Source organism: Tursiops truncatus, chromosome 11, assembly GCF_011762595.2.
Source record: "Tursiops truncatus isolate mTurTru1 chromosome 11, mTurTru1.mat.Y, whole genome shotgun sequence".
NCBI lineage: Eukaryota > Metazoa > Chordata > Mammalia > Artiodactyla > Delphinidae > Tursiops > Tursiops truncatus.
The window spans coordinates 17,292,000-17,318,749 of NC_047044.1; the positions used below are offsets into that span (position 1 = coordinate 17,292,000).

The window sequence follows — 26,750 nt, forward strand, 5'->3', positions numbered from 1 at the left end:
AAAGAAAACTACAAATAAAGTGATTCAACCCTCAGAATGCACAAAAGATGCGACTAGAAAGGAACGTCTCGATTTTCAAGGCCCCCCCATACATAATCTCTGGAACACCAACTCCCCTTGAATAGAAAGCTATTAACCGATTCTCACCTTATTTATAGGCACCGTGTTATTTTAACGAAAACTAAATCTTGCTTGCTCTTTCTTTCCAGTCCTTTCTCTGCTCAATTGATTTCCTGTGGCTACAGGGGAATCATTTATATTTAAATCTTCACCTGAGTCCCCCAAGAGTTTGAGCCCACCTGAATGGGGAGATAATCGCTCTTAGCCAAATTGAAAATGCTCTCGAGAACTTCCGGAGGACTCATCCAGCTTCCCACACGGAATCTATCCAGGTGTGACCTCAATTGTGATTTCTGCACAGTGGTATTAAATCAAAAATATACGGTAAGATTTTGTGAAAGTGGTATGTATGGGGGTGGAGGGGGATGGTAAAGAGAGGTGGAGAGAGAGACCTTCTCAGGAGAGAGGGCTGGGAAAGCCCGTGCAGGGGCAGAGCTGGGGGCAGGGACACAACTGGACACAGATGGCGCCTCTGCTGGCCTCTGTCTTCCCGATGACGGTCTTCTGGGGCTTTGCCTCTCCCAGGGTGGCTCAAACCTCTCCGCCATGTTAAAGACTGGGTGTCTCCCCCGCCCACTCCAGCCTTGGGATGTCTCGGGCGCTGATGTTAGACAGCACTTATCACAGTGCCAAGCACTGAGAAGCATATCAAATAAATATAGTTACTGTTATTCATCATGTAATCAGAGCGAGTGCTCCAGAAAAGGCTGTTAAATGAATCATGAACGGACTAGGCTCACTTAGCTTCCTGGGGGTGAGTGTTGCCCCAGTCTTAACCAGGACACAGCACACAGACGAGGCTCTCACGGGGCTGCTCGACATCGGCTAGGACAGTCACCGGCCCCGCCTTCAGAAGCAGACGAAGCTTCCGCTGTGATGCTAGCTGAAGGAAGCATGTTTGCTGTAGGGGGCAGCAACTGATGTACGGCCCTGAGTTTGCAGGTTGGGGCCCCATCAAGGACCTGGACGAGAGCGCCAGCAATTTCTCCGAACCCGCTTTTCTAACAGCAAACCTTTTCATCCACAGTTAAAGCCCAGCAGGATGAGTCACCCGAACGCTTGCATCTCATTTGCAAAATGGAAGGATGGGAGCCACGGGTCTCTGAGGTTCCCTTGTGCTGTGACAGTCTTAAAGCCACACAGGGTCCCCAGTTTACAGACACGGAGATAACCACACACCTTTGCGTTTTCCGAGAATTATGAGGATGCCATGCTGCGAAGTGACACACAGAAAACATGACCACACTGTTGCCAAACTCAAGTGTGAACTCCTGCCCCTCTACATACTGGCTGCGAGCAGGAAATACAGAACGACAGCCCCACCTCCTACCCACCAGCAATAAACAGGAGGAAATGTGGTTGCAGTGTGATGACAGTGGCTCGTGGACCAGAAGACTGCGTCTGAGTTATTTCTCAATCTCAAATCTAAAGCTGTGAAGAACATTTTTCTTGGGTGCTGTCTGGAATATGACAGTTCTGGGCAGAAAAGTCCATTTCCTTTAAAGGAATTTTGTGCTCAGCTGACCTTGGTATCCATCCTCCCATCTCACCTCACAGCATCTGTCCACTTCCAGAAGTTGTCTAAAGACCACCCTGGGATCAAAGCCTTGCCCCTGCTTTCTAGCTGCGACTGTGGGTGAGTTCTGAAGCTCTTTGGCCTCAGCTTCTTCATCTGTAAAATGGGGATCTCACAGCATCTACTTAATGGGATGGCTGGAGGGTAAAATGAGATAATCCAAGTAAAGCATTTGGCATAGTGTGGTACACAGTAAGTGCCCAATAAATGCAAGCCATTATTATGAGTCACGATTACTGCTGTGCTATCCAGGATTTATACACATTTACTTAGTACCTCTAATGTGCAAGGTGCTTTTGAGAATTCAGTCGGCAACCATTGGCTTGAACACCCGAGTGAGAAGATGACAAGTCATAAAACACTTGGTGCGAAAATGATGGCCCCAGAAGTGCTGGTGACTGGCCTGGGCCCTGCTGGCTTCCCAATGCAACTCCTGAACCCTAGGCTCTATCACAACCCCTCTTGGTACCTGGCAACATCCAGAGAGGTTGCTGCATCAACTGTAGGTTTGTGGCATCCATATATGAGAAGGACCGCGTGCCTTGTAAGCTGGGACCTACGCACAAACCAGTCTCAATCCAACCCTACAGACGGACAGAGGGAAACCAATTCACAATAGAAAGCCTTAAAATGTAGTAATCTCCACAACTGCAAGCCTTGTCCAGAGCCTAAAATTCTAAATCAAGAGCCCACAGAGTCAGACAAAGACAAATATCATATGATATCACTTTTATGTGGAATCTAAAAAAATAGTACAAATGAAATTATTTACAAAATAGAAACAGAGACACAGAAGTAGAAAGCAGGGCTTCCCTGGTGGTGCAGTGGTTGAGAGTCCGCCTGCCGATGCAGGGGACACGGGTTTGTGCCCCAGTCCGGGAAGATCCCACATGCTGAGGAGCGGCTGGACCCGTGAGCCATGGCCGCTGAGTCTGCGTGTCCGGAGCCTGTGCTCCACAACGGGAGAGGCCACGACAGTGAGAGGCCCGCATACGGCAAAAAAAAAAAGAAGTAGAAAACAAACTTATGGTTACCAAGAGGGAAAGCGGGGAGGGATAAATTGGGAGACTGGAATTGACATACACCCACTACTATATATAAAATAGATAACAGGGCTTCCCTGGTGGCGCAGTGGTTGAGAGTCTGCCTGCCGATGCAGGGGACACGGGTTCGTGCCCTGGTCCGGGAGGATCCCACATGCCGTGGAGCGGCTGGGCCCGTGAGCCATGGCCGCTGAGCCTGCGCGTCCAGAGCCTGTGCTCCGCAACAGGAGAGGCCGCAACAGGAGAGGCCACAACAGTGAGAGGCCCGCGTACCGCAAAAAAAAAAAAAAAAAAAAAAGCTACTGTATAGCACAGGGAACTCTACTCAGTGCTCTGTAATGACCCATATGGGAAAAGAATCTAAAAAAGAGTGCATATATGTATATGTATTACTGATTCACTTTGCTGTACAGCAGAAACTAACACAACAGTGTAAATCAACTATACTCCAATAAAAATTAAAAAAAAAAAAAGAGCCCATAGAGAATGACATATAGGAACTGAATTTGTGTGGGCCTAGTATGTACCAGAACCAAGTTTCCTATACGTTATGACAACAATCACCCATCAGCTACCTGGTCTTTAGGGTCTTCTGCACTTGGGTGAGCTAGGAAAGGCAGAGGACAATCTCTTAGAGAATGGCTGTCCCGCAGTCTGGCACCTGGGGAACGGTCAGCCAAGCCCTGGAGCGTGGTGAGACAGGTTGAGCTGCTGTTCATTTGACTTTTAGGAAAAGTCAGGTCAACTCTATGGAATTGCTGTGTAGAAATGTTTTGAATGAATTTCTGCAGCCATCAGAAAACACCAGAGCATAAGTCTGAGAAATCCCCAGATAGCACAAGAGTGAGGGCGCAAATCAATTCAGGTTGTCAGGGAATGAATACATAGACGGAGAGCAGGGTCACCACCAGGAACTGTTATTTTGATCTGACTTTGCTCTAAAGGGAAGTCTGGGTCTGATCTCTCACCCCAAATCCTGCATCAGCACAACCACAACAATGGTGCTACCTAACAGCATTTACTAAGTGCTCTTATACGCCAAGCACCCCACATACAGTTTCACATTTAATCCTCACAGGAGTCCTCCAAGCAGGTGTTCACCTACAGGACGAAACAGAGCTCAGCTAGGCTGAGAGACTTGTCTGAGGTCACACAGCAAATTAGTGTTTGAATCCCTGGTCGCTGACTCAACCTATTATGCCTTAATGATTAATGTTTAAAAATGGAAAAGGGACATTCAGATTTTATCACTGGATGAGAAGTCACAGCTTAATTTTTCTCAATACAAAGCACTCTAAGTGACCTGAGACAAGCATACATATTAAGAGTCATAAGTTTTTTTTATACCAAACAACCTAATTCGCTTATATATAAATATCAAGGGATGGAAAAGAAGAATTTCAAGCCAAACTGAGTAACAAGCAGGCAGATCGCACCCCAGCTCTTTCAGAGACCATATATTAGGATTTTTTTTTAGGCCTTACACCTGATGCTTCTAGAACAACAAGACAGATGAGGTTTTGCAGATTTATTTCAGCATAAATTAAAGCTATGCATCTGCATGGATAAGACAGTTAAACAGCCATAAAAGCTTGGCAACCTCCAACATAAGGAAAGTAGCTTGGGAGCCGAGAGGAAGAAAGAAAAATCCACGCAGAGTTCGCTGGAGGGGTTCCAAAGTGATCAGAGTTTACCAAGATTCTGACTTACTCTTGCATTTTAATCATAAAATATTTGCAACGTGGGGGATGACAGGCAGCCTTTGGAGGGGAAGAGGTGACCCGGCTAATAATTCCTTACAGCTGTGGAGCACCAGGACTGAACAAAGGTGTCTGGCTTTTATTTTGAGCTTTCTGACGGCCCTTGCAGCTAGGGAGGGCCAGGGTTTACTGTTCTCTTTTTACAGATGACGGAATTGGGCCTGGGGAGGGAATAGGCTGTTAGCTTTGCCGTTCAAGACCAACGCTCTTTATAATGTGCCATGTTGATGCCCATCTACCCATCCACCCATTCATCCATCCATCCATTCATCCACCCACCCACCCACCCGCTCACCGGTCTATTTGTATTTCCTACCAATTCCTATTTATCCTATAATCCTTCAAGAAAGAAAGAAAACGAAGGGCTCCTTTGGAAGGGAGGCACACCCATGGGTCTGGACACAGAAAGAGTCCTTTCTTGCCAATAATGCCATCAGCTTGGGGATCTGCAGCCCTGCCCTCCCCTGGCTTCTGCTGCGTCTCCTGGCTTCTCCCTCGTTTCCACTGCTGACTGGTCTGCCAGCAGTGTCCACTTGCAGTCAAGTGCCAACCATTGTGGGAACGTTTTTTCTCCTCTCTGGCCTTCTGCTAATCCACCAGATCGGTAGGACTCCAGGCCTCTCCAGGCTGCCTCTCCAGCTTGGGTTCCACGGCTAAGAAACAGCAGCGTGATGGAACTGAATCCAGGGGTGAATATCCTATAGGAATGCATTTTCCCATAGATGTCAACGCGTGCACTCACACATTCATTCACTCACTCACTTCTTCCTTCATTCGTCCAACAAATGGCTACTAAGCTTCTACTAACTGTCCACCAATGTGCCAAGGGATACAGCAATGAAAAAGATTCAAATGTCAAATAAAACCATTCAAATAATAATTTAAAAAAATGTTCCCTTGGGGGTGGGGTGGTGATAGTGCGGTGTCAGCACATCAAGGATGGACCCCACCGAAGTGATAAGGTCTGGGGTAGGTGGCAGGAGAATCTCACAGTATCTTACCATTTCCTGAGGAAAATGAGTCCGGGCCACATGTTCTGAATGACTGACTTTGACTCCACTGAGTTGCTCTCAGCAGTTACATGAAAATCTCTCAGTGCAGCCACAGCTGGATTTAGTCCTCCAGCAGCCTTGAGTCCTGACAAAAACCACACATCCTCTCAAATGTGACTGGGAGTAAAAACAAGGTTACACCATAACGTCCAACCCATTTCTGATTTTCCGCATGATGACTACACTGATGATATTTTATAAATATCAAGAATTTCTCTCTCTCTCTCTTTTCTTGGGAAGTGGGGGTGCGGAACGCGTTCTCCGCTTTGCTGAAGCCTCAGTATTGGATCTGCCTGTCTGCTGAGTCATCCCTCGCCGGGCAGGGCTCCGCTTTGAGCCAGGAGGCGTCAACCCCTGCTTGATGATGCTCTGCTGTCCCCCCCACCAATCCACCTCCCTCCCTGCTTCATGACCCTCCTGTCTCCCTCTTCCACTCCCTTCTTTCCTGCCAAAGGTCAGCTGCCCTTCCGAGGTACACAGCACATCCTTCAAGCGGATTCACACCTGTCCACGTAGGCAGGGAGCTTATCCCCGTTAGACCAATTTGGAGATGGAGGCACGGGGCGTGCCAGGCACTGGCCTGGTGGCGCTGGCGCAGGGTTGGTGCTCGGGGACTGACCGCTGTGGCCCAGCAGCCAGCGGGTCAGGGTCAGGAGCAGCATGCACATCCAGAACCCGATTCTCTGCACTTTCGCTACATGACGCCGCTGCCGCTGGGATCACGCATCTAGGCCACCGGTCAGCTTTCGTTCCCTAACGAGGCGGCTTCACGTGAAAAACCAGAGAGCATAAGGGTTAAACTTTTAGACCATAGAGAGGCCACCATTATTAACTCTAGTCTGTCTCTGTCTCTCCCTTTCTCAAAGTCACTGTGGTGAAAAACAAGATCATAAACTCCAGAGAGATGGCAACCTTTAGTACCAAGATCTGCGCCAAGACATCACTGGGGTTTCCGACACTGGGGTAAGCAGGAGTCTACTGGAATCACTGACCCACTTGTGTCTGGTGGTCAGCGAGGGTTTCTTGTCACCAAGGACAGAACTGAAACGTATAACAAATGCTGCTGCCGTACCTTTAGGCAGGGAAAAGCCAACAGAATATTATGGACACTGCTACTTCAACCCAGACATCTCAGTCAGAGAAACACCTGTTTAGTCCTCAACTTCCCCCTCAGGTGACATTTCCTTCAGGAAGCTTGTCTGAGACTCTCGCTCCTTTACCCAATCCCACCCAGATGGAAACAGGTTTCCTTTCATTGCAGGACTTATCAGGACCTTTGGCACCCAAGGGTGCTCTCTGAATTACCAAGGACTATAGGAGGCAGTACTTCCCAACTCTTCCAGAAACTCTGGACAGTGGCGGGATGTCTTGCTGGGCTGGTGTGATGACTAATTTTATGTGTCCACTGGACTGGGCCACAGGGTGCCTAGACATTCAGTCAAATGTTTTTCTAGGTGTGTCCACGAGGGTGCTTCTGGAGGAGATTAACATTTGAATCAGTAGCCTGACTAAAGCAGCAGATTGCCTTCCCCAATGTGGGTGGGCCTCGTTCAATCAGTTGAGGGCCTGAACAGCACAAAAAGGCTGACCCTCCCAGAAAGGATCATCAGATTTTTCTGGCCTTTCAAACTGAAACGTCTTGGCTCTCCTGGGCTTCAAGCCTGCAGATCTTGGGCCTCGTCAGCCTCCATAATCACGGGACCCAATTCCTTGTAGTAGATCTCTTTCCATATGTGTACATACAGACACCCTAGCGGTTCTGTTTCTCTGGACAACCCTGAATAGTACAGCTGGTATCCTGAGCGACACTGTTCAGGAAGTGTGCCTGTATTTATAGGGCCACAGCGCCCATAAGGAGTTGGCAAGGATTCCGGCTGCACTTCTGGAAGCTACGACTTTCCGCAGGGCGGGGCTCTGTTTCACCTTTTCTCGCGCTCTGTTGTCAAGGACGCAAGGGTGGTTTCCACAGAGATGCAAGGTGCCCGCTCCCACTGCGGCAGGTGTCAGTGCTGGATGTCCCTGCAGCCGGGCTCGGCTGCCACGCTCTGGCCAAGCCACGAATCCCACTCATCGTCCACACAGGCCTGGCTTCACCATCCATGGAAACCCCCCAGGCAGGAGGGTTTGCTTTGAGGGCTCCCTCTATTCTCAACCCCTCCTCCCCGAGCCACGCACAGGGCAGAGGTCAGTGCAGAACTTAGACCCCAGAGCTCCACTCAGAGGGGACCCCGCAGTGCTCCCAGGTGATTCTGGTCCTGAGTGGGCAGCTCCCCAGGGTGTCCCAAGCTACATGGATACTATCATCCCCCCTTGCCTCTAGACTGCAGAGGAGATGCTGTGGGTCCTGAACCCCATTCACGCAGGCTGCACTGGCTGGAGGAGTTGGAAATGTCTGGAACTGAATCTTAACTCATTGACTAGCTGGGTGACATTGACCTGAATCTCCCTGAATTTCAGTTTCCTCGTCTGGAAGATGAAGATAGTAATTTCAGTTTCCTTGTCCGCCCTGACAGGTTGGTTGGTGTCCTTTTCCCCCTTCACTCATTCAGCCAACACTTATGGAGTATCTACCATGCCCCAAGGGCTCTGCTGTGGGGTAGAGACTTTATCTGGAGAATCTCGGGAGAAATAAAAATAGAACAGGGCTTCCCTGGTGGCACAGTGGTTGAGAGTCCGCCTGCCGATGCAGGGGACACGGGTTCGTGCCCCGGTCCGGGAAGATCCCACGTGCCGCGAAGCGGCTGGGCCCGTGAGCCATGGCCACTGAGCCTGCACGTCCGGAGACTGTGCTCCGCAACGGGAGAGGCCACAACAGTGAGAGGCCCGCGTACCGCAAAAAGAAAAAAAAAAAAAAAAAGAACAGAGACCGTGTGGGCGTGAGGTATTCAACCTCCCTCAGGTTTCTGTTTCCCAAACTGGACAAAACAGGGCAATGCTGTACTTCCCAGGACTTTGTGTATTTAAAAATAAAATGCACCCAATGATGGAGACTGAATCCCAGCAAATAAATAAAATAAGATAAAATGTAGCAGAATGCCTGACACAGGGTAGATGCTCAATTAATGTTCGTAGCAACTTTTTGAAAATATAAAATGCAGTCTCTAGCTCCCACTTTGTTCTTTATGTTCCTTAGCGCCCTTGACAATCATCAGGAAGAAACGGGGTGTTTTGTTACACAGAACGACTATCAAAAACTGATCGTTACTAAATTAATTCGGTCGTACCTGGAATATGGCTGAAGAGTCAATTAATTTGACTTATTCCATTTATCAAACTATGTCTCAAGTTTCCTCATCTGTGAAATGGATGAGTTGAGAGGAATTAAATGAATTCGTTTCGAAAGGGATGAGGCATAAAATAGGTGCTACGTGTCAGCGATTATTATCATAAATGCCCCTCCGTGAGTGTGGCAATGTCCCAGCACTGGGTGATGGCCGTAGATAACAGCCAAGGTCCCTGTTCCCTTAGAGATCATGTTCCAGAGGCAGTGAGAGAGACACCAGACAAATAAATGAGCAAAGACCATTTCTGATGGTGATAAGTGCTGTGAAGACAATACAACAGGGCAATGAAACAAGGAGTGACGGGAGGATGGAAGGCCTCTTGGGGGAGGTGAAATTTCATTTGAGACTTGACAAGAAGGAGCCCACCACATGGAGATCCACGGGGATGTGTGCTCCAAGAGTGCAACGGCCACCGCCCGAGTCCCACGGTGGGAATGTTTGAGGGACGTGCCTAGTGGGCAGGGTGATATGAGATGCGGTTGGCAGAGAAAGAAGGCTCCTCAGGAAACAAAGATTTCACTTTCCCTTTGCCTCCCAACCTCCAACTGCCCATCTTTTGGCAACACGGTACCCAAGGTGGCCACGCCCCATGTCTGAAATTCTGTGACAGCTCAGAGGGCCTGGACTTCCCTTGCTTTCCCTCTGTTTTACTCCCCTCAGATTCCCAGTGGTTCCTCCCACTTTCACATGGACACCTTGAAAGATTTATACCCAATTCCTCCTGGAAACATAATCTAACCTGTGAAAGGCTGATCAAACAGGGTTGCTATTTAGGCTCTGGGCCTCGATAGGGGCCGTAAAATATCTTGTGCCTCTTTTAATATAAACGCTGCTACAAAAGACTGCCTTGATCTGCAGCCTTCACAATAAAATACTGTTGGACAAGCTAATCCTGGCTCCCCGTCCCTTTCTGGTTCACACCTAACATCTGGTCAGCTGAATAACCCTTTTGTTCCCAACCGAGTCCGGTTCTGGTGAGTGGGAACCAGCCTGGGATTTTTTTCTGCTTTTTGTAGGCCATTATCAGGGACCCCTTGACCTGCATGCTAAGACCCTTGTTCATTTTTTACCAGGACACTGGGCTCTGTTTGTTGCTACAAGAGCATTAAAAATAATTTGAAAGTAATCTTCAAGAGAATAATGGTTCCCATTTTTGAGAGCCAGTCAGGACCAGGCATTTTACACACATTACTTCATTTGGTGCTCTTATTGGCCCCACAGAACGGGTGCTGAAGCTTTTATTTTTCAGATGAGGAAAGGAGAAGATGGGGCACAAAGAAATGAAACGCTTGGCCTGGGCTCACAGGTCAGTAAAGAGAGGGGCCGGGGATTAGGACTAAATCCACCGTGCCCTAAAGCCAATACCACACGGCAGCTCGAGAAAGGAGAACATGGCCAGGACGGAGGCGTCTGTGGTAGGCAGAACGATGGCCCCCCAAAGAGTCCACGCCCTCATCCTGGGACCTGTGAATGTGTGACCTCAGGTGGCAAAAAGAGACTCTGCTGATGTAAGGACCTTGAGTTGGAAAGATTATCCTGGATTATTCAGCTGATAATCACATGGGTCCTTAGAAGATGGAGGCAGGAGGCTTAGAGTCAGAGCAGATGTGACAGCAGAAGCAGAGGTTGGAATGATGCGGCCACCAGCCAAGGAATGCAGGCAGCCTCTAGAAGCTGGGAAACGCAAGGAACAGATTGTCCCCTAGATTCTCCAGAAGGGACTCAGAGTTGCTGACAACTTGATTTTAGCCCCATCAGACCCATTTCAGAATGTAAAATAATACATCTGTATTGTTTTAAGCCCCTAATTTGTGATAATTCGGGACAGCAAGCTAGTACACCATCCACAAACCAAAGGCCGGTCGGTCTCGTGCCCAAATGAGATAATGGCTCAAAAATCAAACTGATGTAGCAACAGGAATCACTGAGCAGTTTCCCTCTTGTGCAGACAACACCACCCACGATGACAGGTTGAGATGTGTGAGGGTACAGGATGTGAGCCCCGCCGCCGAAGGCAGAGCTGGGCTTGAGCCCACACCCCGACCCGCACTAACGTACACGTGACCCTGAGCCAGCCCCCAAGCCTCTGAGCCCGAGTTCCAGATCCACCTCCACCATAAAGTTCTTTAAGGCATTAACAGTAATTAACATCACCAAGCGCTTACAGCTTGCCAGATAGCGTGCTACGTACAGAACACATATTATCCCACTTCAACCTCAGAACAACCCTGTAAGAGGTGTGATGTTATGAATGTCACGCTACAGGAGAGGAAGCCGAGGCCCAGAGCAGTAACTTGCTCAGTCAAGTACGTGGCTTAGGGCCAGGAGCCTGACCTCAGAGCCGGCAGTTCTTCAATCGCTGCTAACGCAGGACGTCTGGCACTTAGTAAGCGCTCAGCTCGGAAGAGCAGTTGTTGCCCTTAGTATTATTACTGCTACTATGACTCCTGGCCCCAGTCAACTTCTTGGATCCTGAAGGTAGTAATGCATCCTACTGATACTACAGAGCAAAGAGAAAAAGAGAGAAAAACACAGATTGGAAAGCCAGAACTCTGCATCATCCAGGTGGAAAAGGGCCAGGCTCCATGCGAGGCAATTTGAGACCCTGCTTCATGTTATAGAGGAAGCAGTGAACAGCTCCCACCGAGGAGCTGAAATAATCGATGTCTATTATCGTTTCTTAATTAGATCTACCTCAGTGGTAAATGGTTCTGTTTCATTCATAATGATGATCATCATCAGGCATTTCTCATTCAATTTTAAAAGTATTTCTTGACAATCTTTTTGGCCAGAATGTTCAATATACATAACATGAGAGTGATCGCCACTAAAAACATACGCTATTATAATAGAGGTATCTGTATAAGATTTACCTAAGCAAAGTATAGTTTAAAATACATCTTGAGAGCTACACAACACCTTCCTTCAGAAAAATGCAAAGTATTTTTTATTTTACTTTTCAAGTTACTGTATACTGAGACTTGATGTCGTGCCTGGCACTTTATATACATTAGCATATTTAATGTGTTAAATGTTATTAGCCCCCAAAAACTAAGGCTCAGAGAGGTGATGTGGCTTGCCCAGGTCACACAGCATTCGAGATCGAAAAACCATACTTTTCAATGTGCATCCTTTCATACTATGCACAAGTATGAAGACGAGGGCATTATAGTGTAGATGGGGAAACCAATAAGAGAAATATCTGCACTACTCTCAAGCCAGGGGGGCAAAGAAAATGTTCCAGTTTGCTAGCAAAGACTGAGGTCCCTCAGGTAACAGGAAAAGCCATTCAACATTCAATTAATTCTATAAAACATTTATGGAACTCTGTGCCTCCTAGGAACTGTTGCAGACATTTAATGAGGGGCTCAAATCCAGCTGTTGAACTCCAAGGGCTTAGGTTCGAATTCCAGAAGTTACTGAAACTCTTTGGGCCTCATTTCTTTTTTTTTTTTTCTTTTAACAGCTTTATTGGAGTATAATTGCTTCACAATGGTGCGTTAGTTTCTGCTTTATAACAAAGTGAATCAGCTATACATATACATATATCCCTATATCTCCTCCCTCTTGCGTCTCCCACCCACCCTCCCTATCCCACCCCTTTCTTTCCTCATTTGTAAAATGGGAATCGTAACAGGACCTACATCATTAGGACGGGAGGATGGAAAGTAAAGTGCTGAGGACAGTGTCTGGCAGAGCCAGGGTGATGGAAGAGTGATTGTACTATAGAAATATTAGCTCTTGTAGGATTTATGATCTGGTTCCTGCCCACTGTGACAGACCACCGAGAGGGACGATGCAGCATTTTCATGAAAGGTTAGGAGTTTCAGGCACACCAAGTTAGAATTTACCCGAAAATCTCTTAACTAACAGAACGGTTCTGATTTGCTTAGATATTGATGAACTTCCTCCCCAAATGTGCCAGCAAGGAACTGCTGAGGGACAGCAGCCCGCAATGCACAGCCTTACCTGTGCTGGAAACTGAAGAAAAGTTAGGCTCAGAGGAGGAAACTGACTAAAACTAACTGCAAGCCCTTCACTACAGGCTGGGGAGAGCTGACAGCAGAGAAAATCCAAGCAGCAGTAAAGACACAGGCAGGGAAGAAAGAAGCCACCAGTGTTTGTGAAGTAGCCGCAAACTGTACACATGCTGTTTCTTCACTGTTCATCCAACGTGGATTGAGGTAAACCATGTGTCACACGACTGACTACTTTTAATCTTTTAGCAGCCTTGCCGGGGGGACGTTCTAACAGACTCAGAGAGATTAAGGAACTTGTCCAAGGTCACACAGCAACAAATTCCAAGAAGTCGAGGCATAAAAGGCCAGCACATTAGAAGAATACACTAAATGTAAAATGAGCAGTCTAGGGACCTCCCTGGCGGCCCAGTGGTTAAGACTTCACCTTCCAAGGCAGGGGGTGCGGGTTCGATCCCTGGTCAGGGAGCTAAGATCCCATGTGCCTCAGGGCCAAAAAACCAAAACATAAAACAGAAGCAGTATTGTAACAAACTTAATGAAGACTTTCAAAGTAAAATAAACCAAAGTGAGCGGTCTCGGAAAGTCTCATTGTGTGATGTAGGTTCCAATAGTGACTACAATGCCTTGATGATAATCACCGTAAAAATGGCTACTATTTAGACAGTGCTTGCTATGCCCCAGGTGGCACTCAAAGGACTGCACTTGTGTGAATTCATTGAACCCTCACAACAGGCCTATGGGTAGGGACTATGATTATTATTCCCATTTCACAGGTGAAGAAACAGGTCCAAAGAGGTTAAGTAATCTGTCAAACAGCTGGAAATAGACGCCACCAGATGTTTATTCTTGAGAAAACGCTTTAGGCACATCTTTGAAAACCTCCTCAAGTCAGTGTTAATCCATGTAACGAACCTTTCCATGAAGAGGTGACCTGCACTGAGTGCGCCCCCCTCCCAAACATATCCACGTCCAAATTCTTGGAACTCTGAATGATCTGGAAAAAGGCTCTTTGCGATGCGATAAAGTTAAGGCCCTTGAGATGAGACCATCCTTGATCACCAGAGTGAACCCTAAACCAATGATAAATGTCTTTGCAAGAGACAGAGGAGGAGGTGGCAACGAGAGGATGAACAGAGATGAAGCCCCAGGTCCCGGGCAGCCAGGAGCCACCGGCAGTTGGGAAAGGTAAAGTGAATTCTCCCCTAAAGCCTCCAGAGGGAGCACAGTTCTGGCCTCCAGACCTGACAGAGAACACATTTTGGTTGTTTGAAGCCACCTGGTTTCTGGTGGCTCGTCACGGCAGCCTGAGGCAGGCAGCCGGGAAGGTAAGACTCAGCGTCAGGAGTTAAGGCTCGTGTCCAGGCCTGGGTGTCTGGGTGGACGCAGTGGACGGGATGGCGCCGAGTGAGTGGCGTGGGCGACCGGGGGAGGCTCACCGTCTGGAAGCTGCAGGAGGAGACTCGCGGTTGATATAACGAGCCAGCTTTCCAGCCAGGAGAGCTGTGGGCAGCGCGTGCACTCCCAGTCGTGCACGGAGCTGCCCGTCACAGGGGGTCGTCTTGCCCGCTTGGGAGGTTATTCCTCCCGAGGTCTGTTTGGAGGTGGAACGGGTGGGGTCTGACGCCAACCCCACTCACATGTTCTCCCACTGAAGAAGGCCAGGGCCAGGCAGGCGGCGAGCTCGCAGAAACACTTGCTCACAGAATCCACGGACACAAGTCGCACGGTATCTCATAAAGTGTTTTTCCCTTAAAGTTTTTCGTTCACTGTAGTATTTTAGCAGAACGTGCCGGGAGGCAGAAAGCAACAACCTTTCTGTTCTCCATTTCTGGAGCTAGGTGGCTCTTCCCCGCCCTTCTCCGCATGGTCACCTGCAGTAAGATAGCTGGACAGCGGGGACAGCGCGGAGTTGGACATGTCACCCCTGTGAGCTGTTACTCCATGTGCTAGAGCCAGCCTTGGAAACTGTTCCACGGCCCCCTTATTCCTGCAGTTCCCATCCCACTGTGTGGACCAGATGGACCTCGGGGAGCCTGTAGGTGCCACGCACGTGCCTGTTCACCGTCCATTGGAAACAACGGCCCTTGTACCACCCTGGCAGTCTCACAGTCAAGATCCAAAACCTGGGCTGCCCTAAATTGTATCAAAATATCTCGAATCAGAGCAGAAATCTTAGCATTCTTTCCTCCAAGGCTGTTAATTAAAATACTATTTTCTAACCAGTATGATATGGTGTCCCTGACCAATCAGAAGAGATGCTGGCGGTGACCCCAGTTACAGGGAGGAAAGGGCTGAGTCACTGCCCAGTTGGCCAGCATCAGGGTTCCCGCTGCCACACACCTATAAGGGACACAGGGGGCGTCCTCTGGGCTGTTGAAAAGACTCCGCTTACTTTGTGCAATAGGGAAGAAAGAGAGGAGAGAGAAGTGAACAAAACTGTTTGAGTGAAATGTCTAAATATCAAGTCATAAGTTAAAGGGAACCTTTCTGGAAGTAAAGGAGTCTTCCGGAAACAAATTATCACCTTGCTGGTAACAGTGGCCCTTTCTCCATGACCACTGTTCCCTGGAGTTGAATAGGATACTGTTCTGGCTCTTAATTTGCTGCCAGACCCTCGGGGGAAGGAAGCCGATGAGTAAATCACTGATTACAGTCCAGTCTAATAAGTGCTTCTGTGATGAAAATCATGATAATAATAATAATGATAGGTGGTCAGGCAGTCTAAATATTTTATATGGATCGTCTCACTGAATATTCCTAACCACCCACGAAATAGGGGCTAATAATGGCTCCACTCTGCAAATGAGGAAACCAAGGCAGAACAAAGCACTTGCAGAGTCAAGATGTCAATCAAGCAGCCTGGCTCTGACCTGACCCCGCCCCTCCTGCATCCCTTGGTTAGGCTCCCGGCAAGACAAAACTGTAGTACCTGATCAGAGTGGAGATCACAGGAGGCTTCCAGGAGGAGGGGCTGCAGAACAATAGACTAGATATAATGAAGCTACAGAAGAAAGATCACCTGCCCCCACCCCGTGTTAATAAGAAAAGATACGACTTGCCATTTGCCTGTTTTAATTCAAACCTTCCAATCTGGTGGTTATCTTTTCATCTCCATACATGGTCTTAGGGCTCACATTTGCCCACCACCTGAAGGCACGTCAGGAAAACCATTGTTTTTTGGGTAATTCACACATGGGAAATCAAAGTAAGTGAAAAGGAAGAAGCAGAAACACTAAGCCGGGAGTGTGGTGTGTATGTGTGTGCGATCCACGAAGAGGATTGAGTTGGGGACACGGGGGAGATGGAAGCAGTTCGTGGAGGGACATGAATGGAAAAGGGAGGAAGGAGGAAGGACCACTCTGTCCGAGGGAGCAGACGCTACTTGTAGATTTTTTTTTTTTTTTTTTTTTTGCGGTACGCGGGCCTCTCACTGTTGTGGCCTCTCCCGTTGCGGAGCACAGGCTCCGGACGCGCAGGCCCAGCGGCCATGGCTCACGGGCCCAGCCGCTCCGCGGCATGTGGGATCTTCCTGGACTGGGGCATGAACCCGCGTCCCCTGCATCGGCAGGCGGACTCTCAACCACTGCACCACCAGGGAAGCCCTGCTTATAGATTTTGAGCCTTGGTTTTGAGCACCGTTTCTGCTGCGGGTCCCCTAGAGAGGGCCTCCCTTACCATCTCAAGGACAGAGGGTAGTCAGCAGACCACGGGACTTTCTGTGGACTGTTCCAGCTAAAGTGCACCTGGGGAAGGGACACCCTTCTCCTTCCTCTTCCTATCAGGTGAGTAAGACCTTCAGGAAGCTGAGTGGAGAGTCCAGACTCTTCCAAGTTCTTGGCAAACTTCTGCTGCTGTCCAGCTATCGGCTTGCTCAGGTTTGAGGTAAGGAGGGAGGGAGAGAGTTAGATTTATCGAGTGCCTCTTGCTACGGAAGAAGGTGTGTGTGTGTGGGGGGGGTGGGTGGGGGGGGGTGGGGGGGTGGGTGTGTGTGTGGTGGGTGTGGGTGTTTTCTCTCTCAACCACGATTGGTTTCATCAAGCCCTTTCTAAGTACTCGGCACTAGCACTCCGTGCATTAACCCAGTTAGTTCTCACTCCCTTTTGAGGATTCCCTGTTATTCCGAACTTAAAGTTAACTCACAAAATAGAGAGGCCTAGACCACGGCATGAGGAAGTGGCAGAGCTGGGATTTGAACCCAGGTTGTCTTGGCTTCTAGAGCAGTAAGGTAGGCGCTGTTATCATACCCTTTTTACGCATGAAAAACAGAAGTTCTGGAGAAGCTGAGAACTGTGCCCAGGGTCACAGTGTTCTTTGGCAGAGCATGGCTTGATCTCAGGGTCAACCTGGATGCTTTCAAAGATCAGGCATGCTCCCTGACCTCCAAGGTTGCTGTCGCATGTGCTGGAAACCCTCGCAGTCCGGCGTGGAAACGGGGAGCAGTCTGCAAACGGGAGTCTGGCCTGGACCGGGGAGGCGCCTAGTGAATGTTTATGGCCAGCCTGCATGAAGAATGAACAAAAAACCTCAGCTAATGCACCCAGGTCTGGAGGCTGCATTCAGAATCCAGCCTCGGGGGCAGCGGAAGGACCCAGAAGCATCCTTTTCAGAGAGAGAGAGAGAAAAAAAAAAAATCACTTGCACCATTTCTGAAAGCCGGAGGGGGAAAGGATTCAAAACAAGCAAAGTTCTCCAAATAGCGATAAATACCTTAAATTACCCAGCAAGTTTAAAAGCCTTCATACTGCTCTTTCTCCCAGAACAGGAACAGGCTCCTGATTGTGGCTGTTTAGAATGGAACATTCAGGAGGGTGTGGAGCCAGAGGGGCAGGAGAAGTGGGGAGGGCGGAGGGGGGAGGGGGGAGGGGGGAGGAAAAGGCTCCGGTGCCCAGGAACACTCAGCCCAGCTGGCTGGCAGGAGACAGCGGCAATTGTACAGGTTTGCTGCTTGCAGAGGGCTGTGCGCCTAAGGCGCACTGGAGCTGGGGACCCCCCTGGATCCTGGGGGAAGTCAACCTCGCTCGTGAAAACGGAAGAGAGAAATGGCAGGGCTGCCAGGGCTGCTTGAGGATGCCTTCATTTCTGAAACCCAGCGTTGCCTGGGGCTTCTCTGTTCTTACAGGAAGACAACTGTACTGGTTCCAAAATAGAGAGAGGACAGTTCATGGAGGGCTAGAAATCCCCACAATCCACCACCCTCTGAAAAGCGCAGGTTTGGGGTCAGCTTCTGCCTCTTCTGCCATGACCCATACTTCTCCGGGGGCCGCTGCCATCAGACTGGTACGAATTACTGCCGACCACCCCAGGCGCACAGTAAATGTTCATAGGCAAGATACCGGGAAGGACCTGGGAAGCCTCTTCCCTGATCACCACACAGCTGATCTCTAGCCCCAGATAAGATACACATCACTACGGAGAATGTATGCTGCCCCTACTCGTGTGGTCAGCTGCTGCTCCTGGACTAGGCAACCACAGGCCATCTAGCGGGACCCACTAGCTCAGCTGACAGCTCATCGTGAGCTCGGCATCTTGGGAGTAGGTTCAAAGACCTGTGACCTTACAGCAGTTACATAAATGCTCTGTGTCTTTGTCTCCACATATGTAAAGTGTGGGTAGTAACAGTACCTACCACCTAGGGTTGTTATGAAGATTAAGTGATTTAATATGTATAAAGTGCTTACCATTTACTGGGGTACTTATAAGACTGACATATATTATCTCATTGAATCCCTATATGACCTTATGAGGGGTGCTAACATTGTCCTCTTTTCTTGAGTAAACTGACTTCCAGCAACGTTAAGTCACTGGCTCAAGGTCAATGGCAAATGGTTTTGGGGGGCAGAAGGAGGTGTGCTGGGGTTGGAACCCAAATATTCTGACTCTAGCTTCTATGAGAAGTTATACTGGCTACACTGCCTCCCGAAGAGAACACCCCATGAATCCAGCTCTTTTAGAATCAGTACTTTCAACTGTGGCTGAACACGCAAATTATCTCTGGGGATTTAAAAAAATATGAACTCCTGGGCCCTCACCTCCAGAGATTCTGATTCAGTAGGTCTGGGCATCTCAAGTGGTGGAAAGGCCCTCCAGGCAATTTGGATGTGTGACAATAACCAATATCACCTGGGCCCTCAGGCAGCGCTAAGAAGCTGACACACCTCCTTCAATCCTCACAACCTTTAAGGGTAGGACCATTACTACCCCTGCTTTACAGATGAGGAACTTGAGGCCCAGGGGAGTTCATGGATGCCCAAGGAGATAAATGAGTATAGGAAGCAGAGGCTGGATGAATGCTAGAGTCCCTTCTAGTTTCAACATCCTGCTCTGTATGGAGACATGGATAAACAGGTCAGGGCCACTGTCCCACGGTGCCCTGTCTCCACTGGGCCCCTTCTCAACAAAGGACGAAATTCTGTCCTTGATTGAGATGCAAGATAAGGGCTGGCATGAAACTCCAAGGGCCAGAGTTTTTGAGAGCATATGTGTTACTACCATATAACATTTATCTAGAGCTAGACCCATGTTCTAGCAAAACCTGTGGAAGACACAGCCTAGGTGTGCAGTCTGAGAGCTGGAGGACCCATGGGAGATAGAACACCAAGTCGTGGGGGCTGAGGCTACATGACTCACATTTTATCACACAAATAGTGGCCAGGGGCTTCCCTGGTGGCGCAGTGGTTGAGAGTCCGCCTGCCGATGCAGGGGACACGGGTTCGTGCCCCGGTCCGGGAAGATCCCACATGCCGCGGAGCGGCTGGGCCCGTGAGCCATGGCCACTGAGGCTGCACGTCCGGAGCCTGTACTCCGCAACGGGAGAGTCCACAACAGTGAGAGGCTCGGGTACCGCAAAAAAAAAAGTGACCAGGGAGGTGGACACCTGCAGACCTCCGTGGCACCAAGATGCTGTCAACATTTTATGAGAGAGGCTAGAAGAACCTTAATGTTTGCAGTCAACAGTTCAAGTCAAATGACTATTAAGAACCGGAGTCCCTGCTGGACCAAATGCACTAAACCGAACGATTCTTGCAGACAAGTCAGGACCACTTGCCTCTCAAAATACAGTTGCATCATTTAGTGCAAGTTCTGTAAATGGAAATGGCTATGTTCGTTAAGTAACCATCAGGTTAATGGAATGTTTCATTCAACAAGTATTTTTAAGGCACCTACTATTTGCCAGGCAGGAGGAATATGACTGAGAGTCCTTGCCAGCTACCCTTGGCATAGTTTTGGAGAACAGGATGGGGCAGCAACTTATCGTTCTGGGCTCTCTCCAGACCCCACCACATATAGGACCGTAGAACTGTGGACACGGTGGTTATCACACCACTCCTCACCCCTCTGACCCCAACCTACCTCGACACATTGGATGCTCCTATCTGCGCCTCCTTCTCTCCCTTCCCTCTCCTCCTCCTTTTCCTTTCTTTCCTTCTTTGTTTAATCAAGAAACATTTGTTGGCCATCCATTGTATTGCACAGCAAAATCTGTATTTCAGGCGTGATGAGCCTTGAATACTGAATTTGGATACCAGTGTAGCAAGGTGCCCCTGTTATTCCATCCCATTTTATTTGTCCGTAATCACACCCTCTAGAATGCAACATGCAGACAGATGAAAATGGTTGCAAAAATGCAGAGTCCCAAGAACAACAGAAGGAAATTGGATGGTCTCATCTTAATAAAATCTCGCTTTGGCAAGGCAGAACTCAAGGCAGAGGGGGCTGCAGGAGGCTGCCCATGTTTCACAATAGCCCCTGGTCTTCTGTATTGCACTTCGGATAAAAGAAACCCAAAACTTCTTTTATTAAATTCCTCTATTCTCGCCTCCATCCAAAGTTCAATCGTTTTGGAAAGTAGTTCAGGTGTTTTTCAGTGAGAAAGAAGCTACACTTGCCACAATTTCATAATACAAAATATATGTTTAACCCCTACTTAAACAGAACTTGAAACTGGTAGCTATTTAAAGTACCCCAATGTCAGTTCTACATATGTTGGTCTAAATATGCTAAGAAAGAAGGGAGGAAGGAAGGATGGAAGGAAACAACGAAGGGGGGAAAAACACATAAAGCGGATATTTGCTCTGTATCCGGAGAAAAATTATAAATTTTTGTTTCAAATTTACAAGTGGAGATAGGCAGAAAAAAGTTAAAAATTAGGAATGCTACTACTTACATGTATTGACCATACATGGGCCAGACACTATGCACAGCACTGCAGACTGACTACCTAAGCTAATGGTCAGAATGACTCCATGAATAGTTACTCTTATTACCCCAAATTTACAGAGGAGATGGAGGCACAAAGAGGATACACAACTTGCCCAAAGCCACACACTGATACACTTGCCAAACACCTAGGCAGCATGACCCCAGAACCTGCACTCGTAACTTCCACACGCAACTACCTCCATGTAGATGTCACAGTTTGAAATGAGTCTTCCAGATGATGGTACTTTTTTTTTTTTTTTTTTTGCGGTACGCGGGCCTCTCATTGTTGTGGCCTCTCCCGTTGCGGAGCACAGGCTCCGGACGTGCAGGCTCAGCGGCCATGGCTCACGGGCCCAGCCGCTCCGCAGCATGTGGGATGTGGGATCTTCCCAGACCGGGGCACGAACCACTGCGCCACCAGGGAAGCCCTGATGGTATATTTTTAAATGATGGTAAGGTGATATTATTTCCTTCTTTTCTTCCTATACTGCCTCTTGCTCCCCTCCCAAAGCTCCATTTTCCCCCAAATCCTGAGATGAATGTTATTATTACAGCCTTTCACAGATGTAAAAATAAGCCCAGTGGAGGAGAGTAACTTAACCAAAGCCACACAGCTAACAGACTGGGTAGACAGAGCCAGACCTCAGATTCAGGCTGTTCCCATACATCTGCAATCAACTCAAGAGTGGCCAGACTACCTGGAGAGATGACAGCAGGGAGGGGAAAATGAAGATGACAGGGCTTGTGGAGGAACCTCCTGCTCTATGTTAAGTGGAAGATGTGTCTGCAGCACTCAGGCAGAGCCAGGAGCCACTGTCTGTTTCTTTCTGAATAGCAAGGGGGTCGACCACATCCGTTAATATAATTAACCTCCAAGGTTTGCCCCATCATTGGGGTTATTAAAAATATTTTGGTATCTTTAAAAAACCACATACAGTGTAGTTGCATAAATGTAATAAAGGGGCCTAGGTTGGTGACATGGAAATGTTTGCATGGAATGGTTCTAGCAATTTCATAAGTGGCACATGTAAAGCTTTAGGATGTCACAAGGCCCACTGGAAGAATTATTTCCCTATAAATCTACGGCGGTCTTAGGAAGTCGAAATGGCATCATAAAAAAAAACAACCCCACTTCCCTGGAAAAAACGCAGCCTACTCCGTCTGACGGGGGGAGTGGAGTCTGTTCACGCTTGTAGCGTTCTACAGTCACTGCCGCCGGCATCCAGTGAGGTACCTCCTCCTGCTGAATGCTGGTGCTGGGCTCTGAGGTATATTTTACTGGCAAAAATAAATTTTACCTTTTTACACAAAGCCATGCTTCTCTAGAACACACAATGAGGGAGGGGAATATCCTTTAAATCTAAAGAGAATAACCTTGCTGTGTCTCCAAGACCTAAGAAGGCCACGCTTAAATAAAGAACACATGGGGCTTCCCTGGTGGCGCAGGTGTTGAGAGTCCGCCTGCCGATGCAGGGGACGCAGGTTCGTGCCCCGGTCCGGGAAGATCCCACATGCCGCGGAGCGGCTGGACCCGTGAGCCATGGCCACTGAGCCTGCGCGTCCGGAGCCTGTGCTCCGCAACGGGAGAGGTCACAACAGTGAGAGGCCCGCGTACCGCAAAAAAAACAAACAAACAAAAAAAAACACATGAAAGAATGCGCAACATCATTAATCATTACAGAAATGCAAACCAAAACTACAATGAGATATCATCTCACACCGGTCAGAATGGCCATCATCAAAAAATTTACAAACAATAAATGCTGGAGAGGGTGTGGAGAAAAGGGAACCCTCTTGCACTCTTGGTGAGAATGTAAACTGATACGGCCACTATGGAGAACAGTATGGATGTTCCTTAAAAAACTAAAAATAAAACTACCATACTACCCAGCAATCCCACTACTGGGCATATACTCCGAGAAAACCATAATTCAAAAAGAGTCATGTACCAAAATGTTCACTGCAGCTCTATTTACAATAGCCAGGACATGGAAGCAACCTAAGTGTCCATCGACAGATGAATGGATGAAGAAGATGTGGCACATATATACAATGGAATGTTACTCAGCCATAAAAAGAAACGAAATTGAGTTATTTGTAGTGAGGTGGATGGACCTAGAGTCTGTCCTACAGAGTGAAGTAAGTCAGAAAGAGAAAAACAAATACCGTATGCTAACACATATATATGGAATCTGAGAAAAAAAAATGGTCAGAAGAACCTAGGGGCAAGATGGGAATAAAGACACAGACCTACTAGAGAATGGACTTGAGGACATGGGGAGGGGGAAGGGTAAGCTGTGACGAAGTGAGAGAGTGGCATGGACATATATACACTACCAAACATAAAATAGCTAGCTAGTGGGAAGCAGCCGCATAGCACAGGGAGATCAGCTCGGTGCTTTGTGACCATCTAGAGGGGTGGGATAGGGAGGGTGGGAGGGAGGGAGATGCAAGAGGGAAGAGATATGGGGACATATGTATACGTATAACTGATTCTCTTTGTTATAAAGCAGAAACTAACACACCATTGTAAAACAATTATACTCTGATAAAGATGTTAAAAAGAAAAGAATCAAAAATCCTCATTCTTCTTTGATATATGAGATATGTAATAGCTGTAGTGAGAAACGGTTTTTAAAAAATGTTGCTGCCACTTCAGTCTGCTCTAATATTCATCTTGTGGTCCCATTGAGTATTAGGCTATAGGTGTAGTCAGCATTTAGGGGTTTATAGAAAAGAAGCAATACAGAGTTTCTACCCTTGAGATGCCTCCATTGTAAAGGAGGAATTACCTGTCATATCCCTAGCTTTCTGCATGATATCTGTTTGGAATTGATCAATTTCATGATGGAGAAGTCAGGTGGAGGTTACCATCTCATGTCCAGGGCAGACAGAAGCTCTGGGTGGATACTGATAACTCCTGGTGGGCAGAGGCCTGGATCATACATCTCTGCATCCTTATTACCAAACACAATGCCTGGCACAGCCTAGCTGCTCAATACATTGGATGGATGGATGGATGGATGGATGGATGGATGGATGGATGGATGGAAGGAAGAAAGAAAGGGTACAAAACAAGTCACCCTTATGAACTTGTTAAGAATGGTACCTTAGGGACTTCGCTGGTGGCAAGGTGTATAAGACTCCGCGCTCCCAGTGCAGGGGTCCCGGGTTCAATCCCTGGTCAGGGAACTAGATCCCACATGCATGCTGTAACTAAGAGTTCACATACCACAACTAAGGAACCCGCATGCCATAACTAAGGGGCTGGCGAGCCACAACTAAGCTCATGAGCTGCAACTAAGGAGCCTGCCTGCTGCAACTAAGGATCCAGCAAGCTGCAACTAAAGAGCCGATGAGCCGCAACTAAGGAGCCCGCCTGCCACAACTGAGGAGACTGCCCGTCGCAACGAAGACCCCACACAACCAAATAAATATTTTTTAAAAAGGAATGGTACATTAAATGGGCTAAAGAAAAGGGGATGGGCTTCTGTATTATGTCAGTGCCCTCAATATGACACTGAAGCAACCCAGAAAGAAATGCCTAGCTGCAGCCAGTCTCACATTTCTGCAAAGGCACTTGGGCAAACGATTCCCAGCCAGATACTTGTTTATTAGGGTCAGTGTGAATAAGCTCCTTTGAACAGCAGTCTAAGAGAGGCCGTTGACTATTATGGAGAAAAACTGCTCAAAAAGGACCAGTGAATAAAACAGGTTACCAAGCAATGTAGGCTGCGTGTGTCCATTTTTTAAAAATATACAGAGGTATACCAGAGAAAAAAGTGGAAGCGTATTTATCCGAACTGATAACAATGATTGTCTCTAGATGACGGATCTGCTGGCAATTTCTAGTTTATTCATTTTGACTTGTACGTATTTTCTAAATTTTCTGTTATAAACAAGTATTTCTTTCATATCATAAAAAATAATCATTTAAAAAAACTGCAAAAAATCTCTGATTGTGCCAGAGAAGAAGTAACAGCAAGACAAACCCACAGAAATCAGCCTCAGCGAAGTTGCAGATTCAACAGAGAATCGTGAGGTCGGAAGAAACGCTAGAGGGATTCTACCCCCGCTGACGGAGGAGGGTCAACCTGTTTGTAGAAGTCCCATAGCTGCTCTGATAAGGATCACGTGTGTCCATCTTCCCCTCCATCCACGTAGGTAAACCTCATTGGACTCACACAGAAGTGAGGGCAGAGTGGACTAAGAGAGGGAAGGCCACTCCTGCTGACCTCACCCAGACCAGACTGCTAGCCCCCGTCTGAATCTCTCTACAGGTCTCACCCCAATCCCTTGGGTCCCCCCCCCTACCGCTTTGCTGGCGGAACAGTTGATATTTGTTTTTCCTGTGACTTGGTGAGGAACAGCTGCAGACCACAGATCATGCTAAACAAATTTGCGACTGCAGAGTGGGCTCCGTGGCACAATTTCTAATTCATACAATGCCTCCGATTTTGCTATTTCAGCTAAATCATTTATCCATCCCTTCACGGATGTCAGTAAATCCCACCATCTGGGGACCTGCAAACATTAAGAAGCTCTAAAAAATATTAGCAAACCAATTGAAAACTCAAGTAGCAATAAACTCTACTTGCATTACACCTAAAAAACAAAACCAGCCACCTCCTCCTCTGAAATTAAACAAACATCCTATATCAGCAGTTTTTCAAGGAGCTTTTTCTTTCTTTTCAAAAGCGCTCCCGATCTCCCGTCTGGTACCTTGGTGAGCAGGGGACTGCTTATGGATCAGGCAGAAAGGAATAAAAGATGAAAGACACCTAAGTTTCTGCCACTAGAAAGCAAACGTGGTTGATAATTGGTTGGGAAAAGGTCTAGAAACTGTATCATTTGAAAAAAATCTAGTTTGAATCACGACTGGGAACTGACAAACATTTACCCAAATCAAATCAAAGAGGTACAAGTATTATCATCAACCACAATAATTAAGGATGGGGAACTAATATTCTGTGTTGCCATTACAGAATACTTTCATTTAGTTACTCAGTCTTCATAAGCACTGCATGAAGTAGACAGAGTTGCAGTTACTCCCAGTTTTTAAGATGAAAATTCCCTGGGACTCAGAGATGAAAAGTGGCTTGCTCAAGGGCACGCTGCTAACGAGAGTCTGAGCTGCCACCTGAACCCAAGTCGAGGGCTCCAACCTTCTTCCTTTCCTTTTCGACCTGCTTCAGGTACCACACCAAGGACAAGAAAGCAACACACGCTAAGATCCTACTACATGCCGGCTGCCATCCAGGCAATGCAAAGCCTTCACTTTAATTAATAACCCCTGGGACCATCTGAGTTTATATTTCATGTAAACATGACTTCCTGCTCCCCTTCTCCACCAAGGTGGAGCTCACTGAGTCATTCCAAAATGGGAAATGAGGCTCAGGATGTTTAATCAAAAGTAACGTCTGGGCTTCCCTGGTGTCGCAGTGGTTGAGAGTCCGCCTGCCGATGCAGGGGACGCGGGTTCGTGCCCCGGTCCGGGAAGATCCCACATGCCGCGGAGCGGTTGGGCCCGTGAGCCATGGCCGCTGGGCCTGCGTGTCCGGAGCCTGTGCTTCGCAACGGGAGAGGCCACAACAGTGAGAGGCCCGCGTACCGAAAAAAAAAAAAAGTAACGTCTCCTCTTTGCCAAGATTCCTTGTTCTACTCCGGACACAAAGAGAAGGAACAGGTGGCTTCTGAAAAGCAAGGAGGTAGGAGTACTAATAATCTCCAACTTCC

General features: G+C 47.9%; 1 protein-coding gene and 1 long non-coding RNA gene across 5 annotated transcripts in view; one reads left to right on the plus strand and one right to left on the minus strand.

Annotated features, from left to right (window-relative positions):
* The window catches only part of CHST11 (carbohydrate sulfotransferase 11), a 286,833-nt gene that overhangs the window by 75,787 nt on the left and 184,296 nt on the right, over nt 1–26,750 (minus strand). The window lies entirely within an intron of this gene.
* LOC109547162 (uncharacterized) lies at nt 1,233–15,462 on the plus strand. Its single transcript, XR_002172902.3, has 4 exons — nt 1,233–1,756; nt 6,418–6,514; nt 12,881–13,019; nt 13,914–15,462. It is a non-coding gene; the product is annotated as an uncharacterized lncRNA (long non-coding RNA).